This window comes from Centruroides sculpturatus, unplaced genomic scaffold (genome assembly GCF_000671375.1).
Source record: "Centruroides sculpturatus isolate CEXI.00-Female unplaced genomic scaffold, Cexi_2.0 scaffold619, whole genome shotgun sequence".
NCBI classification, from domain to species: domain Eukaryota; kingdom Metazoa; phylum Arthropoda; class Arachnida; order Scorpiones; family Buthidae; genus Centruroides; species Centruroides sculpturatus.
This window is the reverse complement of record NW_019384948.1, coordinates 156,598-169,983: the sequence shown is the minus strand read 5'-3', so window position 1 is coordinate 169,983 and position 13,386 is coordinate 156,598. Positions and strand designations below refer to the sequence as shown.

Genomic DNA, 13,386 nt, shown 5'->3' with positions numbered 1-13,386 from the left:
TACAACAGGAATGTAGAAGGAATAATGGAAGAGTTGTGTAAATATAAGAGCACAAGATCTATTTATAAAAGAGCGCCGAACATCTACAAGTTACTAAGGAATGATAAGGACAAGATAGGAATGAAGGAAAAAGCTGGGGTTTATAGAATTCCTTTTGAAAATCAACAATTAGGAGTAGAAAAAGATTATGTGGGCGTAACCACAAGGAACCTGGCAGTTCGTTTAAAGGAGCATATGTATGATGTTAGTAAAGGGAACAACAACACTATCTTGGCAATCATGGCGCAAACAGATGGTGCAAGTGTTAAATGGGATGAGGCACGAATTGTTAAACCGGTCCATTCTCCGACTATTGCCTTTGGCATAGAAAAAATGGAGATTTATAAGAGTAAGATAAATAGCAAGTGTCTAAACGCCAAGGATGCTAATGCTCTTCCAACGGCATGGAAGTACATAATAGAAAAGGAAATGGGGATTAAAAACCCGTAAAATTATGGCAGTTGTGTAGTACTGGTTTAATGTATATTTTTGTTATAGTAAGCTTTATTTTTTATATATTTTTTATATATATTTTTATTATTTTATATTATTTATGTTTATCATATAATATGTTAAAAATTTTTTAGTTAAATATTTAATGGTTTACGGTGATATTTACAAATATGTTAAATAGTTAATAGTTACAGTTTATGTTAAAAGTTTAAATTTAAAAGTTATTCGAAAGTTGTATTCGAATAGTTCTTGAAGATGGCCTATTGAAATTGGGCTGAAAACGTTTGAAATTAAAGTAATAATAAGCTCAGCAAGAGTATGGTGTTTTGTTTATATTTGTAAAGATACGGCTGAGGAAGTGAGAATAGTTAAAATTATTATTTTTATTTTTTACAAACAAAATAAATATATTGTAAAATTTATACTTTAGAAGTTATCTAGTATCAAAAACGTTCCACTCAGCATGACACACAGTCCTCAGAAAAACACCACACAAAAGTGACAGTGCTGCCAGCTAAAACACATACACAAACACAAAAAATATTGGAGTAGCCCAAGATATAGTCAAAGATTGCAGCGCCACGGCACTTGCGTAAATTTAAATTTGCCAACTGGAATTCTTTTGGCTAACTGACGTTTCGGATAACCGATTTTCGGATAAACGACACTCTACTGTATACACAGTCTTGCATTTTTATTAGTCATGTTTTTTCCGTTTGAAAGAGTTTAAGAATCTGTTTAATGTCAATTGCTTTTCTCTCTTCAGGATTTTTCGTAAGTAATTATTAATAGCATTGCAATTGTAGAAATCCCCAAGCCTCAACCTGGTTTGGATGTCATTCTAAGACCGTTGTTCTGACATCCTCCCACTTCTTCAAAGGATCTTTAATAACACATATCAGCATTAATCCTCTTTTTCAGAAAAAACGTATCTTGCCGAGTTTCTTGGTGTTCTTCATTCAAGAGTTCTTGGCATTCTTCTGTCAGATCCATTTCAGATTCCATTATGAACTCTTCAATGTTCTTTATATCTCAGATGTGATTTTTGTTACTCCTTTAGCTGCTTGAGTCTTCTTGATAATACAATATCTTTCTTAGATAAGATTTAACTACGGCCTACTGTAGACCTGTTCAAGTCATACTGCCCAGAAACATTAGGTATCTTCTGCCCGCTCTCTACCTTTGCTATTATACTCTGACCTTTTGATAAGAAAAACAGATGCAAAACTTATCGAGTGCCTACCCGACAGTCTCGTGAATACATAAAAGAATTGTTTTGTCAGAAAAATAAAAGGCTGGAATTACAAGGGAGAGTTTCAAAGTTCGGAGGAATACTATCCAATCGGTATATACCTGCTTGAGCATTGATGTCGACGTCTCCCACACTCTGAAAGGTTTCGAATTGTTGCCCAAAGACAAGGGAAGACCAATTGGTATTCATTATTTTACATCGCTTCTTCTTGTGTTTGTTCTATGGAGTGTTCATTGTCCAAACATAAAAATCTTCCGCAAAAGTGTTTGTTATCCGATTTGTTCATTACCCAATCTGTTCGTTAACCGATCACCCACTACTAAACAAAAAAGTTAGTATTTTTTGATTTTTACAGATTTCTATCTTTACAGTCGTTATATGAATTTGAAATATAAATAAAAAGTCTATAAAGTATGTCTTACTTTAAATTTTATTTCTTCCCTAAAACTATAAATAAAACCCATGAACAGAATAATACAAAAACACGGTCATTTTAATATATAATACCATAAAAAAGTTACAATATACAAACATTGAACAAATTTAAAAGAAGAATAAAACATTTATTAAATTGATATAAAACAAACAAATATATTTATTAAAATTGAAATGACTACTAACTTCATGAAAATAAAATATATCTGTACAGATAGTTTATTTTAAAAAATGTTTGTTAATTTGAATCAAATTTTCAGGAAACCTCATAAGTCTAACTAAATCTTAAGCTGGTGTGTTTGTTAAATATAAATCTCATAGGTATATAAAAAAAACAAGAAAAATATATATATGATATGATAAATTTTGGTCAAATCTAAGTATTGTAGCAATCTAAATAGAAGATTAGTTTTCCTACTGGGTTTCAAGATTTAAGAAGTAAAAAAAATAGTACTTTCTGAAGAAAAAAATTAGAATAAGAAAGACAAATTTAAAAATAGCCAAACACTTAGAGATACATATTTATTAGATAAAATATCTCATTAACAGAAAAACAAAAGATAAGTTAATATTCACTTCCATTTTACTTATACATTTAAAAAATGTAAAAATTTCTTATCAAAAAGACTAGCTAGAATAATAATAATGACTAAGTTGTGGCCTTTATTCAGCTGCAATTTTCAAATTGAAGACCTACACATTCCCACTGTCATCCATCTGTCTTTTCATAATCTTGAGAACTGAGTTATATAGATAAAAATTGAAACTTCATATGAAAATCTTAGGGACTGGAGGTCCTGATTAACTATATATAAACTTCCAGTCAAGACCAGAAGTTGTTTTTTTTTTTTTTTAAATAAATTATGATTAAAAATTGCAGTTCAGTATTATGAACTCATTGATGGATTTTATTAGTTTTAATGATAATTACAGGCATACCTCGACTTACGTCGTTCTTCTGGAACCAATTACCGACGTAAGGCGAGGTATACCTGTATAGGAAGTGAAATGCAAGAAACTAAGTTGCATCACATATAAACTTAAACTAACCGTGACAGTATGGGAGCAAAAGTACACAGAGAAGACCACTAACTACTGATCTTTTTTTTAATGATCGTGAAAAGTGAAATCCATAAATCTGGAGATTCAAAAATGAGATGATTACATGTATTGTTGGTTCAAATATATAAGATTTCCCAGTGTTTTGATCCATGCACAGCTATAGTAGTATAGCTTCTGTCTACAAGGACTCTTATGTTCTAGGACATTCTTAGCTAAATCTGCAGAATATGTATCATTTTGGTTGTAATCCTGTGTTCAGCTATTCTATTAGCAGTCATACTGGAGATTGCCCCTAGGTAGGCCTACAAAAATCTAGGCATACCCAAATCTCATTTTAAAGAATTTTTACAAATATCTGTCCTCTCAAGTATGGAATAGTAGTTCCTGTCATTGAATAACAACCTCCTAACACTGGCTAGAGTCTAATGGGAAGAAAGAAGCTGTTTATGAAAGGAACTTTTGTCATATAGCCACGAATGTAATAATATAATATGATTAAGACAGTACATTATTTAAAACAACAATTTATTTAATAATTAATGACACAAAAGGAAAGAATGCAGTTGCCAACTCTAGGGTGTTTGCCAAGCTCTGCCCAAGCAAACAAAAAAACAAAAGAACCAAAACATGGTCTCACGCAAAAGACAACAAAGAGATTCCCACATCTTACAGTTTTGTTAGTGGGCACAATTAAGTACTACAAAATCCTTACAACTAACTTAAACTAACTTGTAGCTACAGAGATGAAATGGAAAATTAAAATAGATAAAGGAAGGGAAAGGGGTAGCCATACTTGGTCAATTCCTTATTATGGAGATGATTACGTTCAATGATTCTCTCCTTATTAGTCCTTTTTTTCTTGGGGAGGTTGATTTATCCTTTTGTAGGGATCAAAGGAGTCTCTCTTCATCAACACCTCAGGATTCTTGTTGCACAAAGCTTTCAAGAAATTCTTCAGTCCCTTGCTATGGTCAGGATCAAACTCCTCTCGTCACTGTCTCCTTCTGTCTGAACCCTCTTCCCAGTCTGAAAAATGTTCCCTCTCCTTTTAGCCGTTTAGGTTTAGGCATTTTTTCTCCCCACAGGACAGTTCAAAACAACAATCATCAACCAAATGAAGCAGAAGTGAGGACAAGAGAAGATTCCAGATGAGGGAAAAGACAAAAAGTGAAGACAGAAGCTACAAACTAATATATTCTAAATTAAAATTATGGCATACAGCCACACTGTGCTTTCTAAAGAGATGGGCAAGACGTAACACGACAAGCCTAAGGAAAGAGATAGATACCTATGTGAATACACTAACAGGCTTAACCACCATAGTAGATTTCAGAAATAATGCTTTCATAACCCTTGCTTTGATCTAGTTGAATTTTCCTAAGGTATAGCCTGCATTCTTAAATGCAATACTAACAATCTCTAATTCTTTGTCAACTAGCTGTTTTGTGGAGGGGTACAGGAATACCTTATGTATTAGAGAACTGATGTCATGTTTACATATTGTAGAGGTCAAATGAAAACATTAAAACATAGAACAAAATACTTTGTGGACATTTGTTCAGAAAAAGTTTTATTTGTTACTTAATACAATGACATTGAAGTCTTGGTTACAAAGAAAGCAACAGAGATACCCACATAGCTGAGTAGGTAAGTTGCTTTATTATTTTGCTTCACGTTGCAGGTTTAAATCTTACTTTTTCAAATCTTTTTCTAATCTGCACTGAAGCAGATTATTATGCAAAAAATATTTTTTTTTTATTTTTAACAACAAAAAATTATTTTGTAATTATAACATTTGCTTTGCAATAATGACATTTAAATTTATTTTCCACACATTGTATTATATCTGTAATGGATGTCAAGTACATAAAAAAATTCTCTTATCATTTACTCTTGAATAACTTGTATAGTAATATGAGAGTAGAGAATGTTGTGATACAAAATCATTTAAAGATTGTCACACTTATAACAAGTAAACAAGTTCATATGATGTGACTTCCTAATGTTCTTATAAGATCAAGAAAATCAGAGTGAAGGTATAAGATTGATGAAAGAATTTGGTAAGTTTTAAGTTTCAGTTAAGTTAATTTGCATTTACTTCACTAGATTATATATATAACTGGAAAATATAATGTTATACATAAGAAGCTTTGTAAATATAATCATGTTCAGAAAAATGAGTCAAATGTGAACAAGTAACATAGTAAATTTTTACTATGATCAATGATCATCCCATGATGAAAATTTGGATACAAGTTTATGAAATATCTGAATTTAACATGTAATTAAAAAAAATTGAAGATAGTGTTTGAGATTTCAAAACCAAAATTTTGAAAGCTGATGAAATTTTTTTCATGCAAGGGTACTTCTCTTGCATGTCAAATGAAAGGGCATTAAAAGAGCCAAAAAACACAGTTGTCTATGATAAATTTTTGTATTTCAGAGCACCTATAATTTTTGTTTTTGAACATTTTCAAAATTCTGTATTAAAAAAATATTTCAAAAAATTATAAAAATCTAGATTTTCAATGTTCTCCATAGATATTAGTGATATACTAAAAATAAAGTTAATCTGAAATATCAGGATCTGGATTCTTGTTAATTTGACATGATCCTTACATATTTTTTTGATTAAATAAAGTACTTTTATTTAATCAAAAAAAAACAGATGGATTATTTTACATAGTTTGGCATCAAGTGTTTCAATTTTTTTAATGATTTTGAATTGTATTTAATTACTGTATAACAAATTAATATATGTAGTAAAGTATGCAGTATCCTATATTAAATAGACTAGTGAAAGTTTCTCATAAAAATCACATTAAATATATGTTATAATATTTCCAGTTTAATGAACAGATTAAAAATTGGTATAGAGTAATGAAGCAATATTAAAATCATTAAAAGACCATCCCTATTAGTTAGACTTACAAGCAAATAAAAAGTAAATTTTGTCTTCAATGTGCATTCTGATATAAATACTTCTCAATACAGTAGAGCATTGATTATCCGAATCAATTGGGGACTGAGATTCAGAAAATTGATTTTTCAGATAACCAATTATGTACGAAAAGATATATTAACCTATCCCATGTTGAAATTCGTTCATATCCTGAATCGTCCTTAAATACCCTCTCATGGTCGCACCAGTGCTGCCAGCTAAAATATGCACACCAACAAAAATAATATTGGAGTAGCCCAAGACATAGCCAAAGATTGCAGTGCCACAGCACTAGTGGAAATTTAAATTTGCTGACTGGAAAGCTTTCAGTTAATTGACGTTTCGGTTGATCAACATTCGGATAATCATGCTCTACTGTAGTGATGCCACGAATAGTGATTTTGCCAAATACTGAATATTCGGCTACACTCTCAGCCAAAGCGCCGAATGTTCGGCAAAATATGTGTACTGTACATTTCGCAGGTGACAGGTTATAACCTGTCTCATTGTGGTGGGTGCAGTAGCGACACTGCGGGTGCATTTGTTTTATTTGCAAGTAGATTGTATCATGACATGCATTATATGTTTATTGTTACATCAAATTGTGTTACTAATAGTCTTTATTACTAAAAAATATCACTGTTTGTATCACTTTATATGAAAACTGTTTGCCTAGATTGGATGGCAGACCTTTACAAGTGGTGGTCAGCAAACGCAAAACAGTATCCAAGCCTGACAGAATTTGCTAAGATTTATCTATCTCCCAGCAGTAGTATATATAGTGAGAGGCTATTTTCAAAAGCAGGTATAATTTATGAGGAAAAGTGCAATTGTTTGCTATCAACAAATGCTGAAAAAATTGTTTTCATTCATCACAACTTACCACTGATAGATTTTAAGTATTAAATGTAATAATTTGTGATTAAAATAAATACGTTTTTGAGTAATATGTGCATTTTTTTTTCATAATTTGGTATTCAGTATTCAGCCGAATAGTATGCAACATTCGGCCAAATACTGAATATTAAAAAAGTAGCTGAATTTTTATATCTCTAACTGCATTACTATTTAAAAAACTCCACTATACCTTTAAAATGCAGTCTATTTTGCACACTTATCTAACGTGTAGTGGATATTGTGATATAAGGTATCACTGAGTTTTTTAAGTAGCCGAATAGGCCAAATACCGAATAGTAGCCAAATATTCGTCGCATCTCTACTCTACTTGAAAAAATTTTTTAAAAGTGATGAATTTATAAAATTAATATGTACTATAAATTTTAATACACATTATATTTAAAATGTATCTTTTGGAAAGATTTTTTAAAATATAGCAGAATCTATTTACTGTAATCACTTTGAAATCTGCCTAAACTGATAACAATAACTGAATGATAACATTAAACAGGATGAGTAAATGACACAAAAATTATTGAAAATTCTGATTTTATTGATTAACATTAAAACTATATGTTAAAACCATTAAAAAATGTATAACTTGAATATTGCTATCAAAAAACCTTTTTTTTTGATCCAGCAGATTATTTTTTAATAAAATGAATGTTTTCAGATACTTTTATCAGCCATTTTCAAGTTTTAAGTATAGAANTATTGATTAACATTAAAACTATATGTTAAAACCATTAAAAAATGTATAACTTGAATATTGCTATCAAAAAACCTTTTTTTTTGATCCAGCAGATTATTTTTTAATAAAATGAATGTTTTCAGATACTTTTATCAGCCATTTTCAAGTTTTAAGTATAGAACATCAATTAAATAGAACATAACCATCTAGAATGCCTTATGGATTGATTTGATTTAAAAATTAAATTTTTAAATTCAATTGCTATTCTATATAAAACTAAAATTTGCAAAACAAGGAAGCCTTCCAAGAAAAACATTGATGGGAATTCTGAAGAAAAAAGAGAAAATTAAGAAACTTTTTCTTGAGTCTTCATTGCGGCTGTCTCAAAAACACCAGAGAAAGTCACCATACAAAAATGTCAAAGATTCTCTGGTATGTTGGCTAAAGCAAATTCATTCATCAAATCTTCCTGTTTTGGGACCGATACTGAAACAAAAAATGATGGAAATCGCTGAGGTACTTGGAGTAGAAACCAACTTTAATGTCAGTGAGGGATGATCAGAGAGATACATTGCATGCACTGTACAAAGCACTAGTGTATTTTCCTAATTGTAGTTTTGTGAAGTTTTTCAACTTTGTTTTAGTCGTCATATCAGATAACTACATATTTTCACTTCCCCTTGGGGTGTCAACTTATGCAGACATGACTGTAATAACAATTCACAAATATTGTAAAATAAATATTGTTGTGTTCTTTATATGGATATATTTAGAATCCTTTATGCTAGCAATACAACATCCTTCATGTGTTTGATAATCCATTGTGATGCCAATGAATTATCAAATGGGCTTATTTATTAATTAAATTAATTTTGTGTTCCATAGTTTTATATTAAATTTATTTTTCCATAGTTTAGTATTATGTTAAATCAAAACAATTCACATCATTTCATATTGTAACATTCCATTTAGTTTATGTTCTGAAGTTAGAACCTGAAAATGGCTGATAAAAGCAGCTGAAACATTTGTTCTATTAAAATGCTCTACTGGATTAAAAGACTTTTGAATTGCAATAAGACTGAATCCAGTTTGTTCATTTTTAGGCATTTTTGAATAATTGTTATTAAGTAATAGTAATTCAGAATATATATGTCAAAATAGCAAGAAATTATTTTAGAATCTAATATTTTTAATCTATTTAATAGATCATTCTTCACTTGATAGATCATTTCCTGATCTATTAAACAGATTAACAGATAGAAATGTAGACTCCTTCTCCATGTGGAAGTCAATCTACAAAGTTTAATCTTACAACCCTCTCTTACATCATCCTTCTTTTAACACATGGACGACAATCTCCTATTTGTAGTAACTCTTCTGTCCGAACTGTTTGTTTTAACAGCTGCAATTTGAATTATGAAGGTCAGTTATCCAGACAATGCCACGGATGAAAACATTTACTTTCTTGTAGTTTCTTCTTGCTGGATATTGGTTGTATCTGCAGTGTTCATTATAGCTTAATTAGTGTAAATAACAAATATCACAATATTTATAAGAAAATTCTTCTGTATCAGATTTATTTCTGTTTTTTTTATCTTTATACGGTACAAGACAAAAAAAAATTTTTTTTAACTGAATAACTAAACATAGCATGCAAATATAAGTATAATTTAATATGTTTTACTGTTTGTTGTTAATATATTTAACAAAAAAAAAAAGTTAAATTTTTTTCTATAATAATACACTAGACAAAACTTGAGATCAGCTTTATAAATTAATATAAATGTTAAAATGAAATAAAAATTACATTGTTTATCAAACACAATGATTTCCTTTATGTTCAATTGCACACATTAAATACAAAGACAGAATTTGCTAGTGCCAATAGACATTCTAGAGAGATTACAACCAAGCAGAGGTTATGAATATTTTGAGTTCCTTAATGTTCTATTACTTTCCAGCAGTAAACATTATGCATGAAAGATTGCCCCAGAGATTCTTTATTGAGATCAGAACTATATGCTGACCACTTCAATGTTTTAAAATTGTTCTCTGTTATCCATTCCACAGTTGAATGCAAACCATGAATAGGTGAATTATCTTGTTAAGATAAAGTTTGCATTAAATAATGCAAACTTTAACTTGTGTCTTAATGACAAAAGACAATTTCTAAGAATGCTTTTATAGTCCATCAGTGATTCATCATGAGGAAACAAATGCAAAATTACATTAAATAAAATTGCCAGGACATATATGACATTTATAGAAAAAAATATATTTTCCTTTGACTATACATACAGAGATGAGTCTTAATTCATTCTTTGTGAAAGCGTGTAAAAGGACAAAAAATGAATTAAGACTCATCTCTGTATGTACAGTTAATACCCCGAACTTATGCGATAGGTGGGACCAAGTGGTAACCGCGTAAGTTGAATTCGCGTAAGTCAGGGTATAATTTCTCATATAAATACATACAAATAATTTTTAATTGAGGCCGGAGACTAAAGAAAATAATTTAGAAAAAAATGTTTAATAAAATTTTAGATAATACATATGTATAACAAATTAGTCCTATATTATTTTACAATTTTTCACATTTACTTGATTATTACGCCATAATTTTAACATTGTTTCCATCTCAGCGATAATACTGTGACGTTTACGAATGATGCTTGAATTTAAAGATTGAGCATTTTTCACAGCTTCGAGAATTTTTTCTTTGCCTTTTATAATTGTTCTGACCGACAATTCCGGTAGATCAAACTTCTTTGCCAATTCACAAATTTTCATTTTTGTATCGAAGTCTTTAATAATGGGTACGTTCGTAAAGTCAAACGAGTTAAACACGTTAGTAACGAATCATTCGAAATGTCTAACGAAACAGGAATAATGATGAAGTCATTCTTGTTTAACTCGTTGGACTTTAAGAACATACCCAATGTTAACTTTACATTCCAAAGATAAAGTTTTTCTTTTCTTGTTTGATGCGGAAGAATTAGTTCTACTCCGTTTGGATGACATAGTAGAGTCTCTCGAGTCTCCGTAGATATAACAAACACAGAAATTAATAACACAAAATAAATTGTAGCTATGTGTGGATTCCGCGCGACACATTCGAACACGTAAGCTGAACAATAGTGTGGGGGGAGTGAGTAATCAAGGGTTGCGTGGCGTTCAAACAAAAGACGAATCGATGAGATTTGAAAATCGCATAACTTCGGGTTCGCGTAAGTCGGGGTAGCGTAAGTCAGGGTATTACTGTATAGTCAAAGAAAAATATATTTTTTTCTATAAATGCAAAATTATTTTGCTTGCACTGTAAAAGCACACCTGAGTAACTAAACATCTGCCTTGAACTCAACAATAAAGAAACTGTAAATCTTTTCATAGGTCCTACAAAATGAAATCTATTATAACCATTATTATTAAATTTTTTCTTATCACAAAAGACAACATTATCACAAAATTCACTGTTTGAAACATGACTTTACAAATGGTTTTTTTTCAGTTGTGGTTTTGCTTTAAATTTTCACTTAGTAAAGATTTATCTGATTCTGTCATTTCTCTAAGAGTAGTTCTTGAGCTGGAAGATGCAATCACCTTCTAGTGTTATAACAGACTCATCTATGGTGCTTGCACATCTCAAAATCATCTATCTGTCTTTGATAGATAACTTACATGACCATCCTTGCATGAATTTCTTCCATATTTGACAGGATCTTTAAAATAATTTTGCAATTTTACATTCTGATTTTCTATCCTGATGTTATGCTAATTTGTCCCTTTACATAATCAGTTATATTTTACAAGTACCCATTTTGAAGTAAACAGGAAGAATATGTAAATTACATGCAAGTTGTATGTATACTTAGTATTATAGAAATGTTTTAAATAACTCTCAAATTTTTGTCCAACATATTATCACAGAAGAGAAGTTAAACTTATTACTTTTCGTAAATATATTAATAATAAACAGTGAAATTTATTAAAATATACTTACATTTGCATGCTCTGTTTAGACATTTAATTTAAACTTCCCTAAAAAATTTTACTGAGAAAATCATAGATGATCTTAAACTTTTGTTTCGCACTGTATAAAACATGGATCTCACACTCGAATGGGATATATGACAGGAATCTCAAAATGTAGCAAAAGGCTAGCATTTTGCCGTTTGCTGCACTTGAATTTGAGATAGATAGTATATCAGATGCTAGCAATATTCATTATTATTCAGTAAACCAAAACATACTGTAAACTAAAAAAAAAAAGCTCTAACAAAGTCCCTTTTGTTACCAGACCTTTACGACTTATGTAAACAGTTAGATGCTTGAATTTTTCTGTTTTAATCTCTGCAAGATGTTAGAAATTGATTGTTAGAAAAGAATCATTAAGGCCACAAACTGGATACAAAGCGTTGACAGGACACATCCAACTCGTGCGCCGCCAGTTTGCGACCCTGGGTATAAAACCTCAACAATCCAAACAACAAACAATAATTTATTTGAGTTAGTGCACTTATTTTTTCCTTCCACAATTTTTTCCAGAAATAATTTGTTATTGATTCAAGTGCAAATACTCAAATTTTCAACCACAAATACAAAATAATAGTAACAAATTTCTGACAACAGAGAGTTTAAATTTCATAGCAGAATACAAACAAGTTAAAACGAATAAATTTACAAACCTATCACAAACCATTTTAAATCAAAGTTAAACAAATATTTCTGAAGATATTTCTTTACTGAAAAGTGTCATTTAAACAAAAACAGAATTCTTATTAAAAAAAATGTATATATATACGCAATGCATTTAATTTTGAATATATTCTCATTACTTAATTAATCTCAATCAAATTTTTATAATGATTATATATTTTGGAAAACTAATATTTTCATTTAAACACTTTGAAATAAAAATTTCACAGAAAATTCGTTTTTGCCTTCGTATTTTAACAAAATCTAGTGTAATATTTCTAACGAGAACTTTTAAAACAGAAATGATAAATACGAGAAACCCAACCCAATTTTCGGAATAAAGCAAAGAATCAATTAAACAGTGTATATATTCAGTGCCACGGAACGTCAGTAGCGTAAATCCGATTTCAAATACATTACTAAATAAAGAAAGAATCGATATATTAATTATATTACTGTCACCAGTAATACTTTTCGCGTAAAAATATTATTCAATTTTTTATATACTTACACGTTTTAAAACTGAATAATCGGTTTTACTTACCCAAGAAAAATATTTTCTTCCGTTTGTTGTTATGGTACTAAATTCCACCTGTCGGATAATAAAATCTGCATTCAAATGATTTTTGCGATTTTCAATTTTTAAATGTTAATAATTATTATTTATTAAAATATAGTATATAAAACAATTATAAATGTAATAAATTTTAATATTTAATATTTTTAGGAATTNTATTTTTTATTAGTTTTAATTAATTTATAAATCAATCTATTTAGTATTAAAATTTTCAAAATTGATTTATTAGATGAGATTTTTATCAAATAGTTTATTTAATTTGATCGTCGTATTTGTCGTACAGTGTTTTTATCTGGCCTATTACTCACATCACGTATATTTTATTATTTAGATATTAGCATACT

At 29.6% G+C, this 13,386-nt stretch overlaps 1 protein-coding gene across 5 annotated transcripts in view; it reads right to left on the bottom strand.

The window, feature by feature from the left end:
* LOC111632235 overlaps nucleotides 1-13,057 on the bottom strand; it is an 88,106-nt gene extending 75,049 nt beyond the window's left edge. For 2 of the 5 annotated variants that reach the window (XM_023376621.1, XM_023376617.1), the window contains exon 1: nucleotides 13,010-13,057. The gene's annotated coding sequence lies outside the window, so the exon portion shown is untranslated. Of the gene's footprint in view, nucleotides 1-9,095; nucleotides 9,335-11,770; nucleotides 12,439-13,009 lie in introns of those variants that run through there. The other 3 variants (XM_023376618.1, XM_023376620.1, XM_023376619.1) reach the window with 3 other exon arrangements.
* Between the last annotated feature and the right edge of the window lie 329 nt (nucleotides 13,058-13,386).